Here is a 27,104-nt window from a genome sequence, read left to right on the forward strand (position 1 = left end):
CAGCCCCCCCACCCGGGGGGGATATTTCTTTGTGGGTAATTCTTGGCACCTCCGTTATGAGACTCATTAACCATTTACACTTTGCTGTAAATGTCAGATCCTCGAAAGAAAGTTCTGATAAGCAAAGAGTGTGAAATTACAAAAAGAGAGAGTATGACCTTTGTCCCCAAATAGGAAACCTCTTGACACAGGGAATCAAATACTGGTTTCAACAATATTGCTTGGGGTTAGGGGGAGTGTCAGTAGGTGTAAAGCAAAAGAAAAAAAGGAATGAGAAGAAGAAAGTGAAGAAGACAAAGGGAAGGAGGAGGGGAGAGAGGAAGGAGAGAAGAAGCAGCGCACTCCAGAGCATCATACCTGCCTGTCAAGGTGGCCAGAAAGCCTGGGCCCTCTCAATTCCTCTGGCAGCACCCAACCATGACTGCTAAGAGGGTCAGCAAGTTCTTGTAGAGCAAACACACTGCAAGAGATAATCAGCCCAATGATTTCGACTGTGGGTTCTAGGGCCAGAGAGACCTTGGTTTGAATCTAGGCTTTTCTCCTTTATACCTGTGTATACTGGGAACGATTTTTAACTCTGCACTGTTCCACTTCTTCATTTGGCAGATAGGGATAATAACCTTCCTCCTAGGCTTCTGGAGAAGAACCAATGAATGCTTAACACATGGAAGGAGTGCCCAGTCCAACACCAGGTGAGGCAGCGAGTCCACAGTGTCTTCGTTACCTGTACAGAGCAGCGTGCTGCAGAGCTGGGAGGGTTTAGGATGACCCCCTCCCCCCGACCACCACCACCACAGGTAGTACCTGCTTCCCTCAGAAGGACCCAGCATAGGCTCCAAGCACAGGTTTAAAGTCTGCTCCTGTGTTTCTCACATGGCTGATTAGCTTCCGTTTCTGAAGCCTTGCTTTCTTCATCCCAAGGATTTACAAGCTGAGCTCAGGGAATGTAGTTCCTTCCTCTTGGCCCTTTCAACCCACACTCTCAGAGCACTCACACCTGCGCCGTGGGGAGGACCATGGCAGGGAAATGGGATTTCGTGACGTACTTGAACTTCTTACCCGTGGCTCCAGCTCTCCTGGCCATTACAGAGGGTCTGTCTCTCTCCCCTGCCTTGCGGGCTTCTCCTCGGCTTGTTATTCCCGTTCTTTTGTCCTCTTGCCTTCTGCCTCCAAACAGTGTTGCTCCTCAGATATGACACGTTCCTGGTCGGGGATTTGAGACGGCAAGCCAGGTGAAGCTGGGTGGATCATGTCTGTGCGAGCTAATATTGTGCTTGTGGGGCAGACACTCAGAGGGTGGACAAAGATTGGTTTGAAAAGTGGCAGCCTTTCTCTTTTTTCTAGAACTACTTGCATTTCTTAAGCCAGGCCTCTGAGGTGAGGTCCTGCAAACATCCTTCTTTACAGACCCCACCAGTGATTCATGAGGGCATTTGTCCTAGATTTACTTGGCTCTGCAGCTGAAAAATGCAGTGGGGAGAAAGCTAACTTTGGAACAGTCAGAGGGTTTACCCCCTGACACCAGGATACATTTTCTCTTCTAGCTGAGGACCAATTATATAAAAGACCATATGGAAAAACTTCACTGGCAACAAAGGCAAGTAGGTCTCAGTTTAGATTCAGCCAGGCAAGAGGGGCCTGCCACAGCCTGGGGATGACTGAGCGTTGGCAAGATATGAAGACTGCCTGAGGAAAGTGGGGTGTCGTGGGGCTTCACACTTCAGGACGCCTGAGGTCCAGTCTACCTTTGTCCTAGATCCCTTTGTGACCTTGGGAAAGTACGTCCTTTGGCCTTCTTGGGCCTCAGTTTCTTCCTGGGCAAAGGAGAGGACTGGACCTAACAGTCTAAGGCTCTTAGAGTACAAAAGGCTAACCAGGAAAAGGCTGAATACATCTGGCCAGAGAAAGACAGACGAGAATAGGATTTGTATTCAAAGTGAGCTTGCTCTCAGGGCTGGTGTACTGTCTGCTGGAAACACACGCAAACATGACCAGATGCAGGTGTGAAGATCAAGACCAAGACAAGGGGGCTCATTTTACCCAGTTCCTCCCTCAAGTTCCACCAGTCCCTACTTGCTCCCAGCACCCACACGTCACTTCATCCCTCTCCGAAAACTTACCCACACCGATAAGTGATCTCCTGCCGACTTCTACATTATAACAAATGTAATTTCACTGGAATGGATAACCTCGCAGATTCATTCCACCCCTGAGATTCTGGGTTTCTCTGGTCATACCGCATTATCTGTGTTTACAGGCGAGCTGCGTTCCTTCTGCCCTTTATCTGTGTTTTGGAACCCAAACTCTGTATTATCTTTGCTTGCATTTTTTTTTCTTTTTTTAAAAATAAAAACGGAGGTGCCAGTATTCACCTTGATAAACTGTAAAAGAAAACTTCTCTTCCCTCTGGCCCCGTCTTTTCTCATCTGCGATTCCACTTATCAGGGGCATGCAAAGCCCGGCAGGTGAAGCCCGCCGTCGTGTCCGCGTGAAGCAAGGGCAAGCAGCTGACCTCTCCCCATCGCACACTGAGGAAAACACAACGACGCACACACTTTCTTGGAGGAGGGCAGCCTGTGAAACAGCCCGACACTTTGTCACATGCAAATTTCTTATTCTCTTCCACTTAGTCATCTGATACACGGTTGTTAATATGTTTATGTATTAACTAGCAATGTACTAATCTATTTCAATGTTGCCTTTTACAGAGGAGTCGTCATTCAATGAACATTTATTGAGTGCCCGTTGCGTGCTAAGCACAGTGCTGGGCTTTGGGGCTAGTATACAACTAGGCCCATGTACAGAGCATGGCATGTAACACATCGTCCCTCTCTTCTGCAGACCAGGGTAAGAAAAAGGGTCGGGACGTACAGCGGTGATGGTGATGAGGGCAGTGGATGCACAGGGTGCTGTGAGCAGGAAGAGTTGGGAAAGAAGCTTAAAATCGAATTAGGACATAATTCTGTAAGTGGTGTGTGAGTGTGTGTGCACCTGCGGGTGTGAGTGAGTGTGTGTGTGTGTGTGTGTGTAAAGGGGTTAGGGAGAGATGGCTGAACAGCTAGCTTTGGCAGGGGAGAGGGAGAGAGAGACACAGAGAGAAATGAGACACTCTGATGGCCATCCTTCCAATCATGTTTCTATGCAAAGCAAGTATTTTTGTTTTCGTGTTCTAAGAATGGTTTTCTGACTCGCCTTTCTCACAGACAAATAAAAATGCCTTGGAAACACTTTAGGTCAATACATATATATTTCTACATTCTTTCTAATGACCATAGTGTGTGTGTATCAACAGTTTATTTATCCCTCCAAAGATGGACATTTTTCCCACTGTCTTTACAAGAAATTAAAGGAAAATGTGTCTTTATCTGGAATACATCCAAGACACAGAATTTCTGGATTAATGAGTGTGAACGTTTAAGATGTTGTTAATACTGCTAAGTTGCTCTCCCAAAGGCTTTGCAATTAATACTCCAAAAAAGAGTGGGTGAGAGAGTCTGTTTCCTTAACAAAACAGAATATGATCAATATGTTAAATTATTTCTAATCTAATGGATAGGAAATGTTAGCTAATTGTTGATTTAATTTTCATTTCTCTGATTACTAGTCAAATGGAACAACCTTTCATATGTTTATACTCTGTGGGCATTTTTTCTTATCTTAACTGCTTATCTTTATTTTTTGTCAATTTTTCAATGTTTGGCATTTGTAGGTGCATTTTATATATTCTGAATATTAATCCTGCCTATAAGTTACCTCATTTTCTCCTGGTCTGTTGCTTATTGTTTCCAGATTCTATTATGAAATTGTTCAACATTCCGCAAGTTGAAAGAATGTTGCTTATTTTTTAAACTTCCCTTCAAATGCCTTTTGCATCCAGAGTTTAAATTCATTTTACATATATATTAATAGTTTGTTTTTTTTTAACTTCTGGTCCTTGTATCCTACCTAGAAGACCTAACTTATCCTAAGGTTTATAAAAATATTTTCAGTCATGGGGCGCCTGGGTGGCTCAGTTAGTTAAGCACTCGATTCTTGATTTCGGCTCTGGTCATGATCTCAGGGTGGTGGGACCGAGTCCCACGTCGGGCTCACACTCAGCACAGAGTCTGCTTGAGATTCTCTCTCTCTCTCTGCCCCTCCTCCTGCTCACATGCTCTCTCTCATAAATAAATAAATAAATAAATAAATAAATAAATAAATAAAATCTTGAAGAAATACTTTCAGTCATTTTCACCAAATACCATCATTATCTTAACTGTTCTCTAACACCTCTCAGTAATATTTGGATGCTGGAGTGGGGAGCTGGGGCAGGTCTAGCTGGTATTGGGGCAACTAGCTCTGCATTGGACGGGGAACATCGCTCACCCTTTGACTACCTGTGTGAAATTCCATCTTTCCCATAAGCGAAACACCTGCAAACACATTTGTTTCCTCTGTTGTATCCCAGTAACCCATGCATTCAGTTCTTCTGTTTTAATGACTCTACCTTCATTGTATATTTTGATACATGTTAGCTCAAGTACATTTCTCACTGTTCTTCTTCAATCTTTCTTTCTTTTTTTTTTAAACAGTTTCTCCTCCATATAAACTTTATAGTCAGTGTGATAGTTTCTATGAAATATCCTGTGGGGGTTTTGATTTGGAATTCACTGAATTTTTAGCAAACTCAGGGAGTGTTGACATCTTCACAACATCGGCTCTTGCCACCTGGGGACACTGTGCATCTCAGTCTTGGCTCTTAATCCCTGAGAAAGAAACAGTGCTGGTTCTCTAAGAGGAATATGCTGTGTCTGCATCTCAGGTGGTTGCCTTGTCCCTGAGGGCTCAGCATCCTTCTGCTCTCTGGAGCAGAGGAAGAGAAACTTCCTCTGGTCTGACAGAAATCATCCCCCACTCCCTGCCCCGGAAAGAGACAGAAAAGAGCTACCCCACTAGACTGAAGCCGAGGTGTCATGACAGTTTGTGCAGACCCCTGGACCTCGTCCAAAGGCACAGGAGCTGGTGGGACATTGCACTTAAATCTCTCCCTACCCAAGAACTTGTGAGGGTGACCACAGCTCCATGGGTCACAAAGAAAAGCATTATCTTGTTGATACCTTAAATGCACTCCCTTCCCCATTTGCTAACTTATTCTTGTCCTAGTTTTTCTGTCTGCCTGCCTATCTATCTATCTATCCATCCATCCATCCATCCAACTTTCCTTCCACGCAAGCATCCATCCATCCTTCTATCCATCCTTCCATCCAGCCATCCAGAAGAGATACATGGAATTTGTGAGAATTTGCCCTTTTCCCATAATCTGTTCTCTGGCCCTGTCTGAGGTGTTCATATCATTTTTTCATCATTCTAATATCATCTCAGATCTTCAACTTTGGGATATATATAACACCCTACCTCTGTCCATAACAACCTAATGCTCTAATAGAACCTATGTGTGTGTGTGTTATACATACAATTTTTAAATGTCTAAATTTCAGAAGAATATGGAGAATAATGTAACTAAGAAACAGAGCTTTGTAATTTTTCTATAACAAGGCAGTGCTGCCTAGTTGAACAATTTCAACAATATTAGTTATCACTATTCACCTATGGGTAAAATAAAGAAGATAAAATCCCACCATTGCCAGAGGGAAAGGAATTCTGGTCTCTTGGGCAATACTCCCACCCAGATTCCTCAAGTGATTGCACTGATTCCTGTAAAAATCTATGCAAAAAGGTTAATTCAGTTTAAGCAGTTGAACAATGAGTGTGAGTGATCTCCAGACCATCCCAATTGTATTTTAAGGAGTGGGTAATTGAATCACATACCAGGGTAAGGAATCAGACTTCACAAAGACACGGCTTTCAATTGAAGCCCCCTAAAATTGAGTGGGAGTCAGATTCTGCACACACCTTAGACTAAAGCAAACCTGTGGAACCAGTTACCTGTCACGCCCACCCAAGGGGAAACTAGATGAAGTTCAATGTAGCAGTGAGGAGAAAGGACCCCGAGATGCTCTGCCTGAGTTCAAACCCTGGCTCTACCCTCTACCAGCTGAGTGACTTTGGGCAAGTTACCTAAACTCCCATGGTCTCAGGGCGCCTGGGTGGCTCTGTCGATTAAGCGTCTGCCTTCAGCTCAGGTCATGATCCCAGGGTCCTGGGATCGAGCCCCGCATCGGGCTCCCTGCTCAGTGGGGAGCCTACTTCTCCCTCTGCCTGCCACTCCCCCTGTTTGTGCATGCTCTCTCATTCTGATAAATAAATAAATAAATAAATATCCTAAAAAACCAAACAAACAAACAAAAAATCCCTCCAGGGTCTCAGTTTCCTCATCTGCAAAATGGAATTAATAGCTATACCTATCCTGCAGAAGTTCTGTGAAGACTAAGTAACATAATAACATGTAGAACGCTTAGCAGAGTCCCTCGGTCATAGCAGAACTCCAGTTCGGTTAACAGTTATCACTCCATAATTAATGTTAGCTATTCTTTTTCCATGATGATCACCACTGGATGGGTCACAAGACTTGAGCTGGGCTCCCAGAATATGATGGTGCCAATGCGGGCATCCCATGGCTGGCTTTTCTGTCAGGGCGATACTGCGATCCTGGCAGGTGTGAGGAGCCCATTCAGTGCTCCTGCAGAGCAAACGTTGCAAAAGACCCACTCACAGACCCCAGGAGCTGATTGGTTGAGGGCCCTCGGAGAACTGATTAAGTCAGAAACAAATGGAGATTCTCTGCAGATGGGCCCTGCAAACATCATATCCACGCTGGCTGGCTCCGGATGGCAGGGGCCCTGAGATGACAGGGAAAGAGCGCTGTACAATTTCCTGAGGCAGCGGGAGCCTTTAGTTCGGTTGAATTAGGAAATGGCTCATTACAGTGTTGCCAGAATCTTCTACAGGCTGGCTGTCTCCGCCAGGGTACCGCCGCTCTCAAAATCCCCTTGTTACAGTTTCCTTTCCAATAATGAATTGCTAATTTCTCTGCTCTCTCAGGCTGCAGTCCTACATAATTCTCTCACTCTCTAATTGCTCTTCCCATTCGGACCTGTAGAATAATGGGAAGGTTGTGCTACCGAAATTTGAAAAGCAAGGCATGATTCTTCCATTGTAGAATCCACTCCAGTTCATCCAGATGGCTGGTGGGGGCTGTCTGAAAGTACACTCAGGTAAGTAACAGCATCCCCTGGGCTCCAGCATGGCATGTTTGGGCGACAAAGCTGGTGAGATGCTCTCCACCTCAGGGAACCTTGGCCGGTCACCAGAGAAGCATGGAGAGACTGCCTATGGCCATTCACATCCCAGTGTGTGTGCCTGATGTCACCTCCAAGTGCGCTTGTACTGAGGGCCCCATGCAGATGCCCTCACCCGCCCTTTGCTTTCCTCCCCAAATGCCACCCAAGGAGTAATAAGCCTTGTTATCTCTTTTATCCCCATTACTTTCAAACGTATCTTTTTTTTTTTTTTTTTCAAGTAGGCTCTACACCCAGAGTGAAGCCCAACATGGGGCTCAAACTCCTGACCCTGAGATCAAGACCTGAGCCGAGACCAAGAGTCAGATGCTTACCTGACTAAGCCACCCAGGCGCCCCTCAAAGTTATCTTTCATTGATGGGAAGACTATCAAACTCTTATCATCAATATAAAAATATTTTTAAATAAAACGAAATTTTACCCACACAATAAACTGGAAAATTATGAAGCAAGTCAGGGAGAACATTTTAGTCCCTGCTCAAATAGTACTAACCAATCCATAGTCAAATACAGAGAAGGAAAATGAGGCAGCTCTGGCATGAATTACACAAAATAAATATCTACGAGGAAAACAAAGCAAAACTGCAAGTCTATTATCAGGCAACAATTTGCTGCTTCGAATTGGAAATACCTGAGTTTATTGTCTAGCAGTAGAAATAATCAATAACTTAATGTGTAAAGCATCATTAAAATCATTTGTTCATCATTGCATACTCACATATTTCCTGAAAAGAAACTATTTTTTCAGTGTATTTCTGGTACTATTTGCCAACATCTTATTGCAAGGGATAAATATACAAACAGATGGAAAGTAGTATTTTCAGGCATAAAATACATGAATAAGTGCAACCTTCAAGGAATACCCAATTTCTATTTAAATTAAGAGATTTTCTTAATCCCCAACTATATATACCTAAAATTCAGGTTAGCATTTTACACAAAATCGACCAATTTCATCTCCAAAGCCATTTGTCGCTCCTTTTGCTAACAAAGGAGAAGAAAAGACAAGCATTGAGGGGAAATGTGAAAAAAGACTAAATGGACGATCAACCTCTGCAATTGGCATCTCTAGAGTCTGGTCAGCTAGACACACCATTCAAACCCCCTGAAATGTCCCCATCTTTTCCCCGTGGTATAGAGTCAAAACTGTAAGGAAATAATGTTTATCCCTTTAGCATTCTACTCACAAGGGATACCTTCAGCTTGTTGAATAATTGAATATATTTCTCCGTAACTATCAAAAAATTGGATGCTTTGGTCTTATTTGCCCAACATGTAAAATTTCCTTCTCCTTTACCATTTCATTCAGAACCACTTTGCTTCTCTGGTAACAGACTTTTGGTTGGGTTTTGTTTTTCATAGAAATACCCATTTTCTACAGTTTGTCCCACAGCCATTCACTGTCTTTATCTACGTCTGGTTATGAACTAGCCAATAATATTTAAACAGTTATCAGCTCTCCTCTCCTGATTTCCTTCCTAACTTCCCAATTTACTTTTATCTTAGATTTTTCTGTTGTTTTCTGATGACTAAGAATTTTTAAAAATCATGGGATACTAAACTGAAATTTTTAATACTACAACATAGTTAACAGTATTTCAATGTATCGCTCACTAGTATGAGGTATAAAGACATTTACTAAGACACTATTTCCTTTTTTTTCTGATGATAGTATACTTGGAAGGTAAGAAGATAGGTATCTTATTTAGCAGCTTATTGGCCTGGTTTACTCATATTTATTTATTTTTATTCTATTTATTTGAACTAAAAAAACAACAAAAACAACAACACAGTTTACCCATTTCTTGCACCTTCTGCCCATTTCTTGCAACCCTTGCCTCTGGCAACCATCAATGGGTTCTCTGTATCTATGAGCTCAGGTATGTATGTATGTATTTTTAAATTCCACTTATAAGAGAGAGCATATTATTATCTTATTTGAGGGCTTAGTCTACTTTAAACACCACATGGATAGAAACTCAGGGATGGTGGGGAGGAGAGCACAGTTTTTCTTTTTCTTTTTTCCTTTTTTTTTTAAAAAGAGTTTATGTATTTATTTATTAGAGAGAGAGAGAGAGATAGAGGGGGGGCAGGGCAGAGGGAGAGACAGAATCCTAAGCAGACTCCTGTCTGAGTGTGGAGCCCAACACAGGGCTCAATCCCACGACCCTGAGATCACAACCTGAGCTGAAAACAAGAGTCGGACACCCAACCAACTAAGCCACCCAGGTGCCCCAAGAATCCTACAAGGTACTATTATCATCCCCATGTTATATGAGGAAACTAAGCCTTAGCAAAATTAACTTACCCATGATCTCACAGCCAGCAAATGGTGCCAGTGGTCCTCCAACCAAGCTGTCTGATTCCAGAACCAAAGCTCTGAGCCACTCTTTGCAGTCAAACTCTTATGCTCTGAACCACTGTCCACACTGCAGCTGCATTCTCCTCACATCGGTGCAGACCTGTTGCACAGGATGTCTCAGACTGAACAACTGATGGCTTACGTGTGTAACTGGAACCACAGTGACACGTGTGCTACCAGCTTTTCTGTCAGGAAATGGCCCCTTCCATCTGCCCCCTGGCTGATGCCTCAGGGGCCCCCTCACAGGGGCTGGTATCTAAGCACACAGAGCCTCCCGTGCCCCTAACCCCTGCTTCCATCACCCCCTTGGCTTCAGACGACCCTCTGCCCTCATCTTGTTGATTTCTCCATGACAGGGGACCTACCCTTTCTTTTACTACCTGCAATAATGCATGAGCCAAACTATAACTTTGAGATTTTACCAAAGTATCAGGAATGATGAGAGAAAAGTATAATATAGAGGAAGAGCATCCAATCACTGACAAGGCAAGCCCCGCCCTTGGGTCTCTCATCCTGCTGCCTCTTCTACTCATAACTGAGCAGCTTCCTTTTGGCTGGGCAAGCTCCCCACCCCTCCGTCCACACCTAAGTCAGGACCCCCCCATGGCTCAGAGTCAGGGTCCGATGGATGCTGGGAGGGACGAAAGCTTTGCCTTCCCCCAAGTCTACAGCCTGCCTTCCAAATCATGTCTTGCCCTGGATGATGGCTGGTGCATGTTTTCAATCCCTTCAGGAGGAACTCCATTACCAGTCTGACCCTAAGGGCCTAATAAATGGAAAACCATACAAGAGACTGGCATCAATACATTCCAGAGTGTGGGTTATTCAGTCTCAAGAAGAATCCGTGAGATCTGTCTCTCAGACAAGATATAAATGGTCTAGTCCAGGCAGGGCCGTACATCCAGGTCAGTGCCTTTCAGCCCCCTCACTTGAATCTCCTCCTGGTCTACAAAAGTGTCGCACAGCAGCTGTGGGTCTCTTGAGGGCAGAGAGCACCTCCCCCCCCCCCCATGCGTCTGGCTCAGCTACTAGCACACAGTTCTCTTCAGATGCTGGTTGTGGTCACTGAATGCCCATCCCCCCCTCCTGCCTCTGAAGCACTCTCACCTCTGAGCGCTGGACAAACATTAGCTTTCTGCCACGGAACAGCTGTGGACTCAGCAGCCTGGAGCTAGAGAATCAATCCGAACATTTTAAGCGCTGAAGAGAAAAAGTCTTTTCTTCATGTCGCCCTGGGGTAGGTGCCAGCCATAGCCTGGGGTTCTGGACATGAGGTACGGGACAAGATGTGGAAAAGACAGGGTTGAGAGAGCTCAGTTTTAATGTTCTTTCCCTGGTCTGTGTTGACAAGACAAATAATGGCTCTCAGACAGTATTACCCAAGGATGTGACAGAAGCAGATTCAGAAGCAGACAGGTCCAGGCTGAGACCCTGAGTTCTCTAACAGTTAGTTCATTTGAGGATGCCCAGGGACTTGCTCTGACTGGTGCGAAGGGAAGAGAGCAGTGTGGTTAACATCCCTGCATTCCATGTAAATTCTTTAATCCATTTAGCATCTATAGACACTAGCCAGAAAAAAAAAGTCACAAGGGAGCATGGGAAAGGAGTTTGCCCTTGGCAAGAAAATGGTTTAGAATATTAACTACGGAGATGTGGCCAACTTGAGAATCTTCTAGATAAAATTATTTTTTATGAGCCTCCATTGACTCAACAGCCATGAGAGGTTATTATGAGTTGAACTGTCACCCTCCCCACCCAGATTCATATGTTGAAGGCCTAACCCCTAGTACCTGAGAATGTGACCTTATCTGGAGGTAAATGAGGTCATTAGGGTAAGCTCTAATCCAGGATGACTGATGTTCTCATAAAAAAGGGAGAATGTGGACACATACAGGGAAGACAATGTGAAGAGACAGAGGGAGGAAATGGCCATCTGCAAGTCAAGGAGAGAAGCCTGGGCCAAGTCCTTCCCTCACAATCCTCAGAAAGAACCAACCCTGCTGACAAGTGATTCTGGACTTCTAGCTCCAGATCTGCGAGACAACCTATTTCTGCCCTTTGAGGCCCCAAGGCCATAGCACCGTGTCACGGCAGCCTTAGCTAACTAATACGAAGGGCACCTGGGTGTTGACAGTTTATAGCATCTGCCTGTTGCCAACCCTGGCCGTAGTCAGATGTCTACCTAAGGGCCGTGACTTTCTTATCACATCACCAGAGAGAGACCTCTTCTCGTTCCTAGGACCAGATGGTTGTTTCCACCTAGGACACACCTTGAAAAGGCCAATAAACCATACACACGCACGCTTTGTAATTAATCACACCCAGAGACAGACAGTATTTTCCTGATCTGTCTTTTGACCCCCCCCAAGGGAAAACTCAACACTACCAGACCTGTTCGGAGTCGCCACTCAATTTTGGCGATGCCTTTGCCGATCAACGTCATCCTTCGCTAGGCCCCTGCCATCTGAGCCAACCAGACAGATGAGGCAAGGTGCTGGATTTGCCCTGGGGTGAGTGCGGGGGAAGGGCACACTGCTGGTCTAAGGCTACACACCACACTGGCCTCAGATCCTCCAGGAAAGTCAGCTCTAGGAAAATGTCCATCACCGCACTTCTTTTTGTGAATGGAACAAAAGTAGAATTAGGAAAAGGAGTGACTGGACATGTTTGCTGACAAAAGGGAAAGATTCCTCAGAGAGAATGAAGCTGCAAAACCAAGAAGAGTACGGGTACGATTAAGGGCACACAGGGAAAGATGGGCCTCTTAAGGATATGAGCCATTTATTGAGGTTTCCTGTGTGATAGGCCTCATCCTATGGGCTTTATACCCACCACAACAGCTTCATAAAAGCCCTGTAAAATATTCACTATTTTGCAGATGTGAAAACTGAAATGCATATAGATTAAATGGTTTGCTTAAGATCATCCAGCAGGTAAGTAAGATAAAACCATAAATGTCTGTTCATTATACTATGCTGCTTCCCTCAGAACAAAACAGTCACTCTGTCCCTTTTCCCTGAGTCAGTAAGAAAGAGGGTAGGACAAGAGGGAGAGTGTCTTGGACAATGTTATTTTTGCTCCTCCACACCTGTCCCCATCTTCCTTCATCACCATGCCCCATGGCCAGGAGCTTGGCCCCCATGTATTGCTTCAATGGGTGGCTTTGCCTGCTGGCTTCTGGTTGAGGTAAGCCAGTGGCGGTCAACTACAGGAGGTCAGAAGACAGTCGGAGAGTGATGGTGGGTGGTCTTTCCCTGCCTCTCTCTCTGTTGGTGGCCCACAGGTTGGCTGTGTCCCCAGGCCACAAGCCAGAGTTCCTATCAGGTGGGTGCCTCCATGGAGTTCCCACTCCAGATTCCAGTTAACATTCACTTCTGTTCCAGTCCTGGAGGATAGCACCCTCTCTCCATTCGTCTTCAAACCTGACCAACGCTTTCTAAAAGTCCTTTTATCAAATTTTCCTTAAATGATCCAGTCTGTGTATGCCATGTTCCCCTACGGGGCCCCTGACTGGTACAGCAAATGCAGCAAGCTTTAGACAGAGAAGAGGACAGGTTGTTAGTGACATGGGCATGTGATCAGCCCTGGGAGAGGGGCCCGAGGTGGTAGTAGGGTCCCTGGTCGGTAGAGAACATGCGAAGAGGTCCTGTGGGGAGGGGGTCATTTAGACCAGAATGGGGGTCACGCTGAATGGTGTTGCGGACACTTTTCAGGTGATGTGGCAAGGATTTGAAGCAGAACTAATCTTTCTGACTTTCTTTCTGGGCACGTTAAGTCTGAGAAAGGAAATAGGACACTAGGCACCAAGACTCTGGCAAGCTTTATGCTCAGAAAAAGATGAGCTCCTGGAAACTGAGGCCTTGCCAGCCCAGCAGAGGTGACAGGTGTTAAAAGAAGCATGGGCAGCCCAGTAAGCCCAGCTTTATGCTATGCCAACCACCCAGCATGTGCCTGAAAGGCATGTGGCCCGGGAGGGGGGTGGCAGGGAGGGGAGAAGCCTTCACGTCCTCGCTGCCTTCTCTCCCACATATGGGTGTGTCACAACCAGCTCTGCACAGACAGCCTGGGAAGAGACTCTGTGCCTCAGTCATTCAGGTCCTGTGGTTCTGGGGTGAGGCCTGGGAGAAGGCTCATGCCTGCCAAGTTTCACTAGGGACTCCACTTGGCATTGATGGTGATGTTGGGGTTCTGGATGGTACTATTTTTGCTAAGGACTTGGGAACTTCTTAATCCTGCCCTGACAATCCACATTCCTCTCTTTGAGGCCCAAGAGGGATAGATAAATATGGGGAAATGCCTGGCAAAAATAAAATACAACAAATCTAACAAAACAAAGTCTTATCAGCTGTGGTTTTGCCTCCAACTTCAAAACAGAGAACTCTAGTAAGTTGGTAGCCTTTTCCCTCAGCTAGTGAGGCCTAAAGAGTCGTAGGGCAAAAGTTGATCCAATACAAACCCATCACCAAGAGGAATGTAATCAGAGAGAAGTGGGAGCAGAAGAAAGGGTCTGGGGTCCCAGTACTTAGTGCTGAGCAATCCTGGACCTCAGTGGAGGCAGACGTCCCAGGCCAGCTGCCTAGCAGGAAATAGAGGAGCAACTGGAAAAAACAAATATTGTCTGAGTCAGCTGAAGGAGCTGGCCTGTGTCTGCTTGCCCCTCTGTCACAGGAAGGGTAGCAGCTAAAAAGAGAATGGCACCCACGTAGCAAACATTTAATTCATAGAATCTACCTTAGTATTCTTCCTTGGTAGGACCTGAGAGGGGACTGAGGAGGAGGGAACATGGGAGCTTGAGAAATTCCCCCCGACCAAAATCCCGTGCCCTTCCTCTGCCCTGTGACCACCTGACCCTCCTGCAGATAACACTAGACTGAACAAAACACCAAAATACAGCCGTCCATAGGCATCTGAGACTAGGGAGTATACAAAAATCAGACAGACTCTGGAGAGGATAAGACACTCAGAATGAAGTGATGACATTGTGTGAGGATGAGATTTTTATGGGGTTTGGGCCCAAGGGCAGGCTGAAACCTGCACTCTGTGGGGCGGTGAAAACCTCAATAGAAACCAAATAATTTTCCTGGTGCAAAAAACCAGAGGACTGAGTTTGGGGCAACCACACCTGCTGGAAAGTGAGGGGGATCTCAGAAAGTAGAGAGCAAGAGGGGGAGAGCCCCACATTCTGTGTGTAAACTCTGTCTGAGTCTCTGGCTCCCCCTGAGCCCTGCACATATACAACAGACTCCAGAAATGCTTTAAGCTTTTGCCCAAGAGACAGGGCTTACTGTTTGAGCCCAAGCAGGTAGACTGTCTGCTGGGAAATGAAAACAACAAAACTCTCTTCTTAGGACATAACATAATCCTGAGTCTCCTAAATATGACATTCACAAGGCCCAAGACACAATTCAAAACTACTCTGTACGTAAAAAACTAGCAATACTTGACCTTGAGACCCGTACCTCCTCCTTCAGGTCAGATGGTGAGGTGCAGTTCTCAAAGTGAAGGTCCTTGGGACCCTTTCAGAGACCATGAGGTCAAAACACGAAGATGTTATTTGCTTTTTTCTTTCTCATTCTCTTACATATGTACGGTGGAGTTTTCCAGAAGCTACATGACATGTGATGTCAAGACCCATGGAATGTAAAAGTAGATATGCAAATCCAGCTATCTTCTATTAAAGCCAAACACTGAAGAGGTTTGCAAAACATACAAAACGATACCGCTTTTCTTACTAATTTTTTTCTAATTTTGAAAATCTAGGTATTTTTCATTAAAACTATGGGCTTATTTTTGTTATTTAAAATAAACTGATAAACCAACTCTTAAATCTCATAGTTTTAATTTCTAACATGGTAAATACAGGTAGATATTACCCACATAAGCAAAAGTTCTGCAGGGTTCTAGGCAAGTTGTCAGAGGGTAAACCGTTCTGAAATCAGGGTTTGGGAGCTGCCAGTGGAGACAGGGATTCTCAGAATCCAGCCGGCATCCCAGTCACCTGGGGAGCTTGTTACAACACAGAGCTAGGCACCATCCACTGAGTGTCTGATGTGGTAGGTCTGTGCTAGGGCCTAAAAATGTGCTTTTCTACCAGGCTCCCAGCTGACACTGGTCTGGGGCCCACTCGCTGTAAGGGATGCTGAGGCGCGCAGGCCAGGCCTCCTGCGGAACCAAGGCCTGTATGTCCCAGCCCTGCTGCCCCGAGGACTGCCTGTTTGAGGGCTCCCAGCTCAATCCCTCCTCGGCCACTGCTTTGGGCAGAGGCAGCTGCGTGTCCAGTGTTGTACCTCCTCTCCAGGGACTGCCCTATCCAACAACTAGGACATACAAATTCCAGAAGCTCCCTCCAAGCGTCCAAGCTCCTTGTACGGTCAGCTGGGGCCCACGCTGCATCTCCATCGAAGCTCCCCTTCGCCCTTTGCCCCATCCTCCGGCCTTCACTCCCTCTCAGGAATCCTCCCTAATAAACACAGATCTCCATTTCGGAGCCCCCCCAACACACACACACACCTGGGGGCAAACCCAACTTACCACAAACAGCGAAAGGACAAGGACAAACCTGCTCTGGAGCCTCCGCAGCCTTCAGTCTCTGATAGGGGAGGGCAGTTCCTCTGACGGCCAGACTCCCTTTGTTTTCGTGGACACGGGAACCAGTTTGAAGGCTCAAGCCTGCAGTCCTGGGCGTGTGGATTCTCCGTGGTGTGCGAGTCCTGCAGTGGTGGTCCGGGGCAAGGATCAAAGTTAATCACCCTAACAGTGGTGCTGGATCGGGCCCATGCAGGCTTACGAGTGCGGATTGTTATCGTTTGAGGAATTTTCCAAGCTCATTGTTAAACAGAGCCACGTTAAAAATTAAATCATATATATTTATGTTTAAATAAATTATATTAAAAGCAAAAGTAATATGTACTCAAAACTTAACACTTTCTGATTACTTGGCTGCGTTTTATTATCTACACTTTTAAGGTTTTTTTACATCTGTTGTATCGGTACGGTGTACATTAGAGTAGTTTCACCTTACAGACACAGTAGATGTAAAAACCTTAAGAATTTAGAAAATAGTAAAATGTAGCAAAATAATTAGGAAAAAAGCAAAACCAGGTGGCTAGGAAACCAAAGGGTTATGAAGCTCTGAGGGCAAACAGCCAAGAGAGGGTTGGGTTAGAATCTTCCGTGTCAGCTCAGGAGGTGTCCATTGCACCTCCTCTCACCCGGGAGACCCACAGAAACTCCTCCGTCCCTCCCAACTATGCCTTCCCCACTAGCATGGCTGAAACTATGGTCTCTTATGTATCCACCTGGTCCTACCTATATTCATTTCTTATAACTCCAACTCTGCGCTGAGCATTCGAATAGGGAAGCAGACATGTCCTTGCCTTTGGGAAGCTCAAGTCTAATAGAGACATGTACACAAGTCATAATAAAATGTAGTCACATATGCACATATAAGTAAAAAAGAGAGCCTCGTAAATGTTTATTGAACGGAACCGGAAGCATCAGTGACTGATGGTGTATTAGGCAAAACTTCACAAAAGGACATACAAGCGATGTTTTTCCAGAATAGCAGATCTGCCAGGTGGGCAAAGGTGCCAATTGGGAAGAACATTATATACAAAGGCGCAGAGATAATTCAGGAGGTAGCCTTTGATTGTTGGTCATGGGGACTGTGCAGAGCTGCCCACGCTCTCCGCAGGGCCCCAAAGACCACATGTCGTCCGATCGGCTTCAGGTCTGCCGGCATCAGAGACCAGCTGGCTTATGTAACAACCAGCCCTGGCTAAGGCCATGCTTGCAGGCTGTTGTAATCCCCCAAGCTAACTGGATACTATTCCTCTACTCCTGTGCTCCCCCAGCTTTGTATGAGGATTCAGAGGTTTTATGATAAATCTCATACTATGAGACCCCACCACCCCCATGCCCCCGTGGAGCTGACTCCCCTGAAAATCTCCCAAAGACAGGACTTATTTTATTCCTTGTCTGGGATGGTTAAGACAGAGCTGTTGGGTGGAAGGGGTTGAGAGGTCATCAGGTGACCTTTGCTGTCTGGCTCTAGGATCAAATCCAGAGGTGGTCCACTGACCCTCAGCTTGGAATAATTGGTTTGGATGGATTAAAATCCTGGCAAATTTCTGAGAAGCTCCAGCAGTCTGGGCTAAAAGTTGTTCCATTTCTCATGTAGTGATAGAGGAGGTTATCATGGCATTGAAATCAGAATACAGCACAGGTCCCTCCAGATCTCTGTACAGCCACAGCTCCAGCTTTCTCTCTGTGACCAAGAGGTTTCAGATGAGCAGCCAGGAGCAATGAAGGGACAGAACACTGCAGCCAAGCAAGAATGTGCTGTCCTAACTGTCACATCCACAGGGAAGACTGACAGGTTCCAAGATTGCAAGCCATAAGCCTTTCGGATCCATCACATCATAATGAACTTGTTTGCATTTCTGCTTTCCTGGTTAAGACTGCCAGCTCCTTGAGGGCACAGACTGGGTCTCGTTTATCTCTGGGTCCCAAGTGTTGGTTGGATGGATTGAAGGATGGATGGATAGATGGTCAATCTTGTCCCACAGGAACTTACAGTGAAAAACGTAAGTAACTTAGAAAATGTTTATTAAACACTTAACTTTGTTTAAGGCACTTTTCTGTGTTCTTTATGGATTATCTTATCTCATTTTCATAGCACTCCTATGAGGTATGTATTAATGATGTCCCTTCTAGAAAGAAGGAAACTCTTTCTTAGAAAAGATTAGCCACTTTCCAAAGATCACATAGCTAATGAGGGGGGTGGGGCAAGATTCAGATCCATTCTGTCTGATTCCAGAGTCTTAATTCTCAAACATAACTGAGTAAGGGCAATAACCTTACTCTGTGCTGGGGGCAGTGACAGATGCTTCCAGGGGAGGCGGGACTGCAATTGAAGTCTAAAGGATGGTTACAATCTGGAGAACTACAAAGGGGATGTAAGAATGTTCCAGAAGGAAGGGCAGGGTGAGCAGAAGATTGTTGAGAATATAATGGCTGTGCCAGTCAGTGAGAAGTTGGGTAGGGTGCCTGATATGGCCCCAAACCAACCTTCCTCCTTTGCCTTTCCTGTAAGGCTTGTCCAATGAACTGAACAAAGATGTCAGTCCTGGGCCTTGTACAACTTAGCCCAAGGGACTGAGTAAAGCAGGAATGCCCACATGGATACTAGGTGATATGGGAGTTATTTCCGTATGTATTTCAGCCAGCCTTGCTTGAGGTCCCCACACAGGCTACCAATGGCACTCTGAGAGGCAAAGACATTAGGGTGGATCAGATGTATATTTGCAAATAAGCAGCAAGCTATGAAGAACCCTTGCCTAGAGGAACTGCAGTATTCAGTGTTCAATCAGAAAGGGGCCTAGAAGATGGCACTTGGAGCACGTCACGGCACAAAAGACAGGCAATCGTTAAGTCTGACAATGGAGCACAGAGTGCTCCCCATTTCAGATCATGAGGTCCGGGTGTCAAATAGATCATCAGTGTGGATGTTGAAGACTCTGTGAAGGGGTGAAGTGAATCAATAGCTATAATCAGGGTCTACACACCAGGCAATGTGTCAGGCACTCCATATGTGTCATCTAATTAAATTCTTAGAACACTTCTATTAGGATATAGATTCAGAAAGGTTAATTGACTTACCTAAAATTATCTAGCTTTTAAGTCATTGAATCATATTTAAAAGCCAATTTTGTCAGGCTCCAATACTCTGCTTGACAAGTCCCCTCCTACAAAAATATTCTACAGACTCTCTTGCTGGGGATAGAGGATGAGCTCATTGGACTCAAAGTTGGGACACCTGGTTTCCACTGGAGTATATCGTGTTCTTCACTTCTTTCCTTTGAAACAGATTCCTCTAACTAGGATGAATTCTATGCAACAATGAAGAGATTGTCCCACAGCAATGAGTTGTGAGAATAATCATTTTCTCCTACATGTCTCTAATTTACAAAACATAGATATTATCAATTCCTAATGCAGTGGATAGTTGCGCTTAATTATTTTTTACATCATTTCCCACTAATGTGTTTAGGGGAAGTGATTATTGGAGATGTGGTTGAAGCACTAGAAATGCTATTTGGGAGACAGAAGGTTCCTGTCAACCCAAGAGGTCCATCCATCAATAGGAAAATGGAGCCATCCCCCACGTGGGACGGCAGAAGTGTGCAACCCCATGTTTGCGTGTGTGCATGCGCATGCTCGCATGTGGTTGTAGAGACTGCTGGTTATGACTCTCCGTGTGGACACAGGACCACTATGAAGAGTTTCAAGACTCATTAAAATAGTGTACAATGTGAAGTGACAAGCTCCATAGATCTCTGGGTGAATAAGTTTCCCTTTAGTGACTTTCTACATTCCAAGATGTTATGATCGTTCAGAACTCATCTGGAAGAACATGCGGAGTTGGTAGAAACTTGGCAATTGTCTTTCACCAGTGTTAATTTCTGCTGCTGGGAGCAGAATGGAAGTTGGAGGAGGAGGAGTAAATGCGCGAACCCATGCCTTTTTCTCCCGCCTCATTCACTCCTGCCCTCTCCCGGCTCGCCTGCCTACAGAGTGGTACACCTGCTCTCAAGGATCCTTGCTTCTTTCTCCACGTTAGCCTTGCTGCATTCTTCTGCCAAATGCTCGGAGCCGGTTTCTCTTCTTAACCATTAGAAAATCTCTCCCTGGGCGCCTGGGTGGCTCAGTCATTAAGCGTCTGCCTTCGGCTCAGGTCATGATCCCAGGGTCCTGGGATCGAGCCCCGCATTGGGCTCCCTGCTCAGCGGGAAGCCTGCTTCTCCCTCTCCCACTCCCCCTGCTTGTGTTCCCTCTCTCGCTGTGTCTCTCTCTGTCAAATAAATAAAATCTTAAAAAAAAAAAGAAAAGAAAATCTCTCCCTTCACGGAAATTCCATCTCTTTTAAGAAACTTACACTGGCCTTGGCCCAAATTCTGATGTCAGGTATCCTCTTTCCAAATAAAATCATCGAGAAGAAGAAAGGAATGAAAGTAAGCATGCACAAACATCATCATCTTAAGTGTGAATTGTAAAATTATAAATAATGATAGCTCAGAACATCAAACATTTTTAGAATGGTGTTTAGGGCACATTGCCAGATTATTGAAGTTCATGCAATGCCTCTCTATCCAAAACGCAATTAATCATCATCATCATTATCATCATAATGATAATAGTTTACTGAGAGTCTATTACATGCCAGGCATAAACTTGGATTTGGAAATAAATGAAGGAGATATGGTCTCTTCCCAGTAGAAAGAGAGGTACTGATGTACCTGATGTACGGAGGTCCTGATGGACAAACAAAATGAGAAATAACACGCTGCGAACCTATGATCACCCATAGGAGTACCAACAGAGGAGTGACTATCTGAAGATTTAGAGAAGATGGCAGGGAGAGTGACTTGTTGCCTGTGTTCTGAAGAATGGGCAGCAAATTGGAAGGTAGTTGGAATAAAATGGTGAAGAACTTGCCAGGCAGAGAGAAGAGCAGATGCAAAGCTACAGAGAGGTCAAAGAGCAAAGCGTGTCTGGGTGATGCGAGTTCAGTGTGGCTGGAGCACGGGAGCGGGAGAGGGTGCAGGAAGAGCAGCATAAAATGAGGCTGGGAAAGCAAGGGGAGGTTTTGAAGGTAGAGTATGACATGAGAAGGCTTTTATCTTACACATGGTAGGAAACTACTAGGGCCTTTCAGTGGGGTAGTGATGAGACCGAAATCTTACAGAGAGGTCAATCAGGCTAAGGAGTAGAGGTGGGGAAGCGGAGGTGGGCATAGGGGCATGGAGCTGTGGCAACGGGGTGGGGTGGGGGGTAGAAAAACCAATCAGGAAACTATGGTCGAGGTCCAGGCAAAACAGAACTCAGATCCCAGCAGGGGAGGGCTGTGTGTGCATCCTCAGCAAGCACCAACCTTCCGCTTTCCGCTAACATTTACAGGACTTCAACAGGGTCCCAGGAATAACACGTGGAAATGTCGAGAGATGGTCTCTGATCGTTCCTGACACACTCAACTCCATTAAACATTAAAAGGAAATTTCGCGTTTGGCCTTATTTCCCCATTTGCATTTCATTGTTGTCTACAATCGTAAGAACTACGCTAAGAAGTCCCCGCGATGCTTTCCACTTAAAACAGGTCAGCGTCTTATCGTGGACTCCACTTTCATTTTGAAACAAGGTGATTCGTTGGTGTGCATAAATCACCTGAAGAGAGAACCCCGATGAGGCTCATTGGAAAACAGCTCCGTACGCCAAACACTAGCTTAATATTCCTTCAGTAAAAGGTCTCTCCCTCTCCTAGGGAAACCATTTGAAAAACTGTCAGCCTCCTCTCCAGAGCTTTTCTGGTTGTTTCTGAAGCAGACTATGGGCTAGTAGTGCCCTCTGGTGGCATCTTGGGGGTACAGTGTGACATTCCCTTTTCGGGGCACTGAGGAGGTCTTTCCTATAGAAAAAAGCCATAGTTAACATTAATTCCACTCTGAGACCTAAATGAATAAATTATTTGGGGCCAAGAGTTGTGGCTGAGAAAGGGATGAAGGCGAAGGCTATTTTTCCATGGGCAGTGTGAAAGAGACAGGCGAAGTATCAGACAACACAAAACACACGAAACGCTGACATTTGTGGCCCAAAGCTGGGTTCAGGCGTCAGCATTGCCTCCTACCTACCATGTGACTCTGGATAGGTCATTTCCCCTCTGTTCATCTCACAGGACCCTTGTTGAGCACTCGATGCATCTGAAGGCATCTGCAGATGGTAACTGTGTCCAAAATACGTCATATAAAAATCTGAAACTTCCCTAAAGGAGCGTCATTGATATAATTTGGGAAAGAAAGAATCCACTGGCAAATACCAAGGACCTTTACAAGTTTTTTGACCCAACAATTACACTTTTAGAATTTACCCCAAGGAAAAATAATTGAAGTGTGGAAAAAGCTCAGCGTACAAAGATGTTCACTACGGTGTTACGTATAATTCAAGTCAGAAATCCAAATGTCCAGAAAACTAAGGAAGTGGTTTGATAAACTCAGTATATCCATACCTTGTGTTCATGCTACCATCGAAAATCAAGGTTAATAAGAAACTTTCATTAGATTAAAATATTTGTGATGTTAAAAAGAATAGGCTATATATCATGTTAAATATAATATCAGAGATGTAAATATGAAAAATAGAAAAAAATCTTTGAAATGAAAAAATTTGATGATATCAAGTATTAGTAAGAAGATGGGGAAAACGGGTCCTTTCATACACTGCTGATAGAAATGAAAATTTGTAAAGTCAATCTGGACAGCCTTTTAGATATATTTGTTAAGTGAAAAGCATAGATATGATTTTATTCTGGAATGATTACCCCAGGAAAAAAAATACTTGCATATGAACACAAGAAATGCATATAAGGATATTTATCAACGCATTTTAAAAAATATTTATGTATTTATTTGAGAGAGAGAGAGCACGAGCAGGGGCAGGGGCAGAGGAAGAGGGAGAAACAGACTCCTAGCTGAGCAGGGAGCCAGACATGGGGCTTGATCCCAGGACCCTGGGATCATGACCTGAGCCGAAGGCAGATGCTTAACCAACTGAGCCACCCATGTGCCCATATCAACACATCTTTTATAACAGTGAAAAACTGAAAACAACATGCATGTCCATCCACAGGGAAATGATCAAATGAATTATGATATGTGTGTTGGTCTAGATAGACCAGCAAACAACATTCCAATCTTGATGCATTAAGAAAACAAAAAAGGCTTCTTTCTTACTCACACTGTATGCCTGTCACACTGTATGCCGTGGATTCAGCTCTGTGGCATCCTGAGTTCCAGGTAGAACCATATTGTAGCCACCACATGTGGCTACTGAGGTCTGGTAATGTGGCCGGTTGGAACAGATATGCACTGTAAGTGTAAATTACACACTGGATTTCAAAGGCTTAGTATTAAAAATGTAAAATATCTCAATTAATTATCATCTTGATTGCATGTCAAAATGAGAATAGTGTGGAATACTGGATAAATAAAATTTATGATCAATTTTACTTGTTTTTTAAATCAAAAAATGTGATGGTTAACAGACACATGAAAAAATGCTCAACATCACTCGGTATCAGGAAACTTAAATCAAAACCACAATGAGATACAACCTTACACCAGTTAGAATGGCTAAAATTAACAAAACAGGAAACAACAAATGTTTGCGAGGATGTGGAGAAAGGGGAACCCTCTTTCGCTGTTGGTGGGAATGCAAGCTGGGGCAGCCACTCTGGAAAACAGTATGGAGTTTCCTCAAGATGTTAGAAAATAGAACTACCCTACAACCCAGCAACTGCACTACTGGGTAGTGTGAAAAGAAGGGGCACATGCACCCCAATGTTCATAGCAGCAATGTCCACAATAGCCAAACTGGAAGGAGCCGAGATGCCCTTCAACAGACGAATGGATAAAGAAGATGTGTTTCATATATACAATGGAATATTTACTCAGCCATCAGAAAGGATGAATACCTACCATTTACCTCGACATGGATGGAACTGGAGGGGATGATGCTAAGTGAAATAAGTCAAGGAAAACTGAAGGCGGGAAATCAGAGGGGGAATGAACCATGAGAGACTATGGACTCCAGGAAACAATCTGAGGGTTTCAGAGGGGAGGGGGGTGAGGTGATGGGGTAGCCCAGTGATGGGTATTAAGGAGGGCACGTGTTGTAATGAGCACTAGGTGTTATATGCAAATAATGAATCATGGAACACTACATCAAAAACTAATGATGTACTCTATGGTGACTAACATAATTAAAAAAATAAAAATGAATTTAAAAAAATGTGGCTTCTGAACATTTAAAATTACAGACTAGCTTTTATTATATTTTTATTGGACAGAGCTGGTCTAAAACATCCCTAGTCCCCCTGGCAGAGGAAGAGAGATGGTGAAGCTCTCCTTGGCTCTTAAAGCTTTTGCCTGGAAATGACACATGTGAATTTGGTTTAAATGTCCTTGCTCAAAGGAAATTAGATGGGCACACCTGAGTTTAATAGAGTGGGGAACTACAATGCTGTCTCATCCCCAGGAAAGAGCGCAACAAAGATATTGGGAAATGGCCTTCCCACGGACCACACTGTGGAATACCTTGCAGGGGTTAAAATACCGCACTAGGATACACGAGCTGACATACAAAGCATCCAAGACATATTGCTGCATACAAAAGCAAGTTGTTTAACAATGCACACTATATCATCCCATTTATAAAACACCCACACCCAGGAGGGCAGAACGAAATTGCACATTTTATGAGGGCATATATTATACAGGTAACTACATAGAAAAAGGTCTGGAAGGATCTGTACCAAACAAATGGTCACCTCTTTAGGGGGAGGGATAGCTTTATCCATCATGTTTGAATATTCGACCTCAGGAATGTGCTCCTCTTTGGGTTGGCTGTCCTCTGTTCGCCCCTCCAGATTGTCCCTCTACCCTTGTCCGCCTGTCCCGTGTGTGGGGAGGCCAACTGCCCTGGTGGGCGACCATACTCCCCGGTTTCCGGGGACCACAGGCAGAGAGGGCGAAGATCGAGGACAAGGTGTGTATTCCCCTCCCATGGTGTCCCATAACGCCCTCTTCCTGTCGCGGGGTCCTCCCCAGGTGGCTCTCTAGCTTGCTGTCTTGGGTCTGATCATTGTTTTATTCCCGCCTCCCCTTTAGGTCGTGAATGGGAATGGCAGCCCCCTGGTCCTGGACCCGCCCAGCTTCCGGCACCCCACATCCTGCCCACTCCCTTACAAACAGTAACTTTATGAAATTCTCTTCAACTTACTCAGTATAAGTGTATCATCTGCTTTTTTTTTCTTTTTTCTTTTTGCTGGGATTGTAATACAATACATTACTTATAACATTAAAAATAAATAAACATCCTAGGGGAGAAAACCCTGGACAGAATTAGGACAAAAATGGTGGCACTGTTTGCTGTATCTTCTCTGGCAATAGGATTTTTTGTGAGCTGTTTTCTGTGCTCTTGCCCTTCTCGGTAGATACTTTCCCTGTAACAAACGTTGCCTTCATAACTCATTTTATAAGTAAAATTACAAGACGAACAAAGCCAGTAAACAAATAAAGGTTACTCTAACATGGAATTTATTCAGAACTCGCTGGCCTTTGTTGATGGAACCGTGACTAACAGGGAGGAGGTCCTTTCTGATCTGGCAGAGAACACCCTGCCTCCTTCACAGTATCCAGAAGAAAAATCACGACTCGCATCTACCGAGTGCTCATGACAGGCTAAGCACTGCCTCGCTCCCTGCCGCGTGTGACCTTCCTGCGACCCACTGTTTTCTCTCTCAGGGAGGCAGGGAGCTTCCTGACTCCCGAGCTGACTCTCGTGCACACCGCCCCCCAGAGACACACGGCAGCGTCCCCGGCGCGGGAGTCCTCGGACGCCAACCCCCAAGGCCAAGGCAAGCACGCTGCCCTGAGACAGTCCTCGGGACACCACTGGGAGATCTTCCAAGGGCCGCAACCACAAGAATCCTCTCTACCTGCCTGGCCGGGACCAGGGCACTCACCACCCACGGGTACATCTCATTTCCTCATTCGTTTACGTCACTGAATAATGCACTGCCAAGGTCTGCAGGGCCCCCAGGGCCTTCCACGTGCAGTAAACACGAGATGGGGCAAGTCTCTGGTAGGAATCGTTCCCTTCTTCAAAGCAGTGCAGGTCATTCCTGCCATGTTACAGCATCAGCAGCATGCCAGGCCAGTGAAGAGGAGAAAGACTAACCAGCGAGGGGGGCTAAGTACCTGACCTCATGAGCCTCTCCCCAAAGATGTCTTCCCTTAGGGCACTGGTTCTCAACCAGGGGCGATCTGAGCATTGGTGTGCCCCCTCGGGGAGCAAATGGCAATGTCTGGAGAAGCCCTGTGTAACAGACAGACACTGCTACTCGCCCTCCTTGGAGTGCTAGGGGCCTAGAGGGAATGGCTGCAGCCCAATACAGAGCCCAGCCTCTTGCAGCCACCTGCTCCTACGGGATGGGGGGGCGGGGAGACCACTGCAGCTGAGACCACTTGATAAAAACTAGTCTTCCTCTTCTGCCTGAGGAAGCCCATTTCGTGGGCACCATGACTTACATAGAGTTCTGGTTAGCAGAAGATCTGATTGGTCCCCCGAGCACACGGATTCGACCAGAACTTTCCTGTTATCGGAACTGTGCATGCTTCCAAACTAAACAAGTCAGGATCTGCTCGGATTGAGGGTGCTTTCCCAGGGAGGAGCCTCTGGAAGCATGACCTGCTGGGATGGTCCCATTGGGGACCTAGATTCGAGCACAGCCTCTCCTATCCAGTGGCTGTGGAGCCGAGAGGAAAGCACCAAAACTCTCTTCTGTATAAAACAGACATGACAGCTCCCATCCTCATGGGAGCAAAGCACATGAAGAAGTGCCTCAGTGCACGGGAAGACGTTATCCTTCATGGTGAGAGCGGTATCGATAA

Source organism: Halichoerus grypus, chromosome 2 (assembly GCF_964656455.1).
Source record: "Halichoerus grypus chromosome 2, mHalGry1.hap1.1, whole genome shotgun sequence".
Taxonomy (NCBI): domain Eukaryota; kingdom Metazoa; phylum Chordata; class Mammalia; order Carnivora; family Phocidae; genus Halichoerus; species Halichoerus grypus.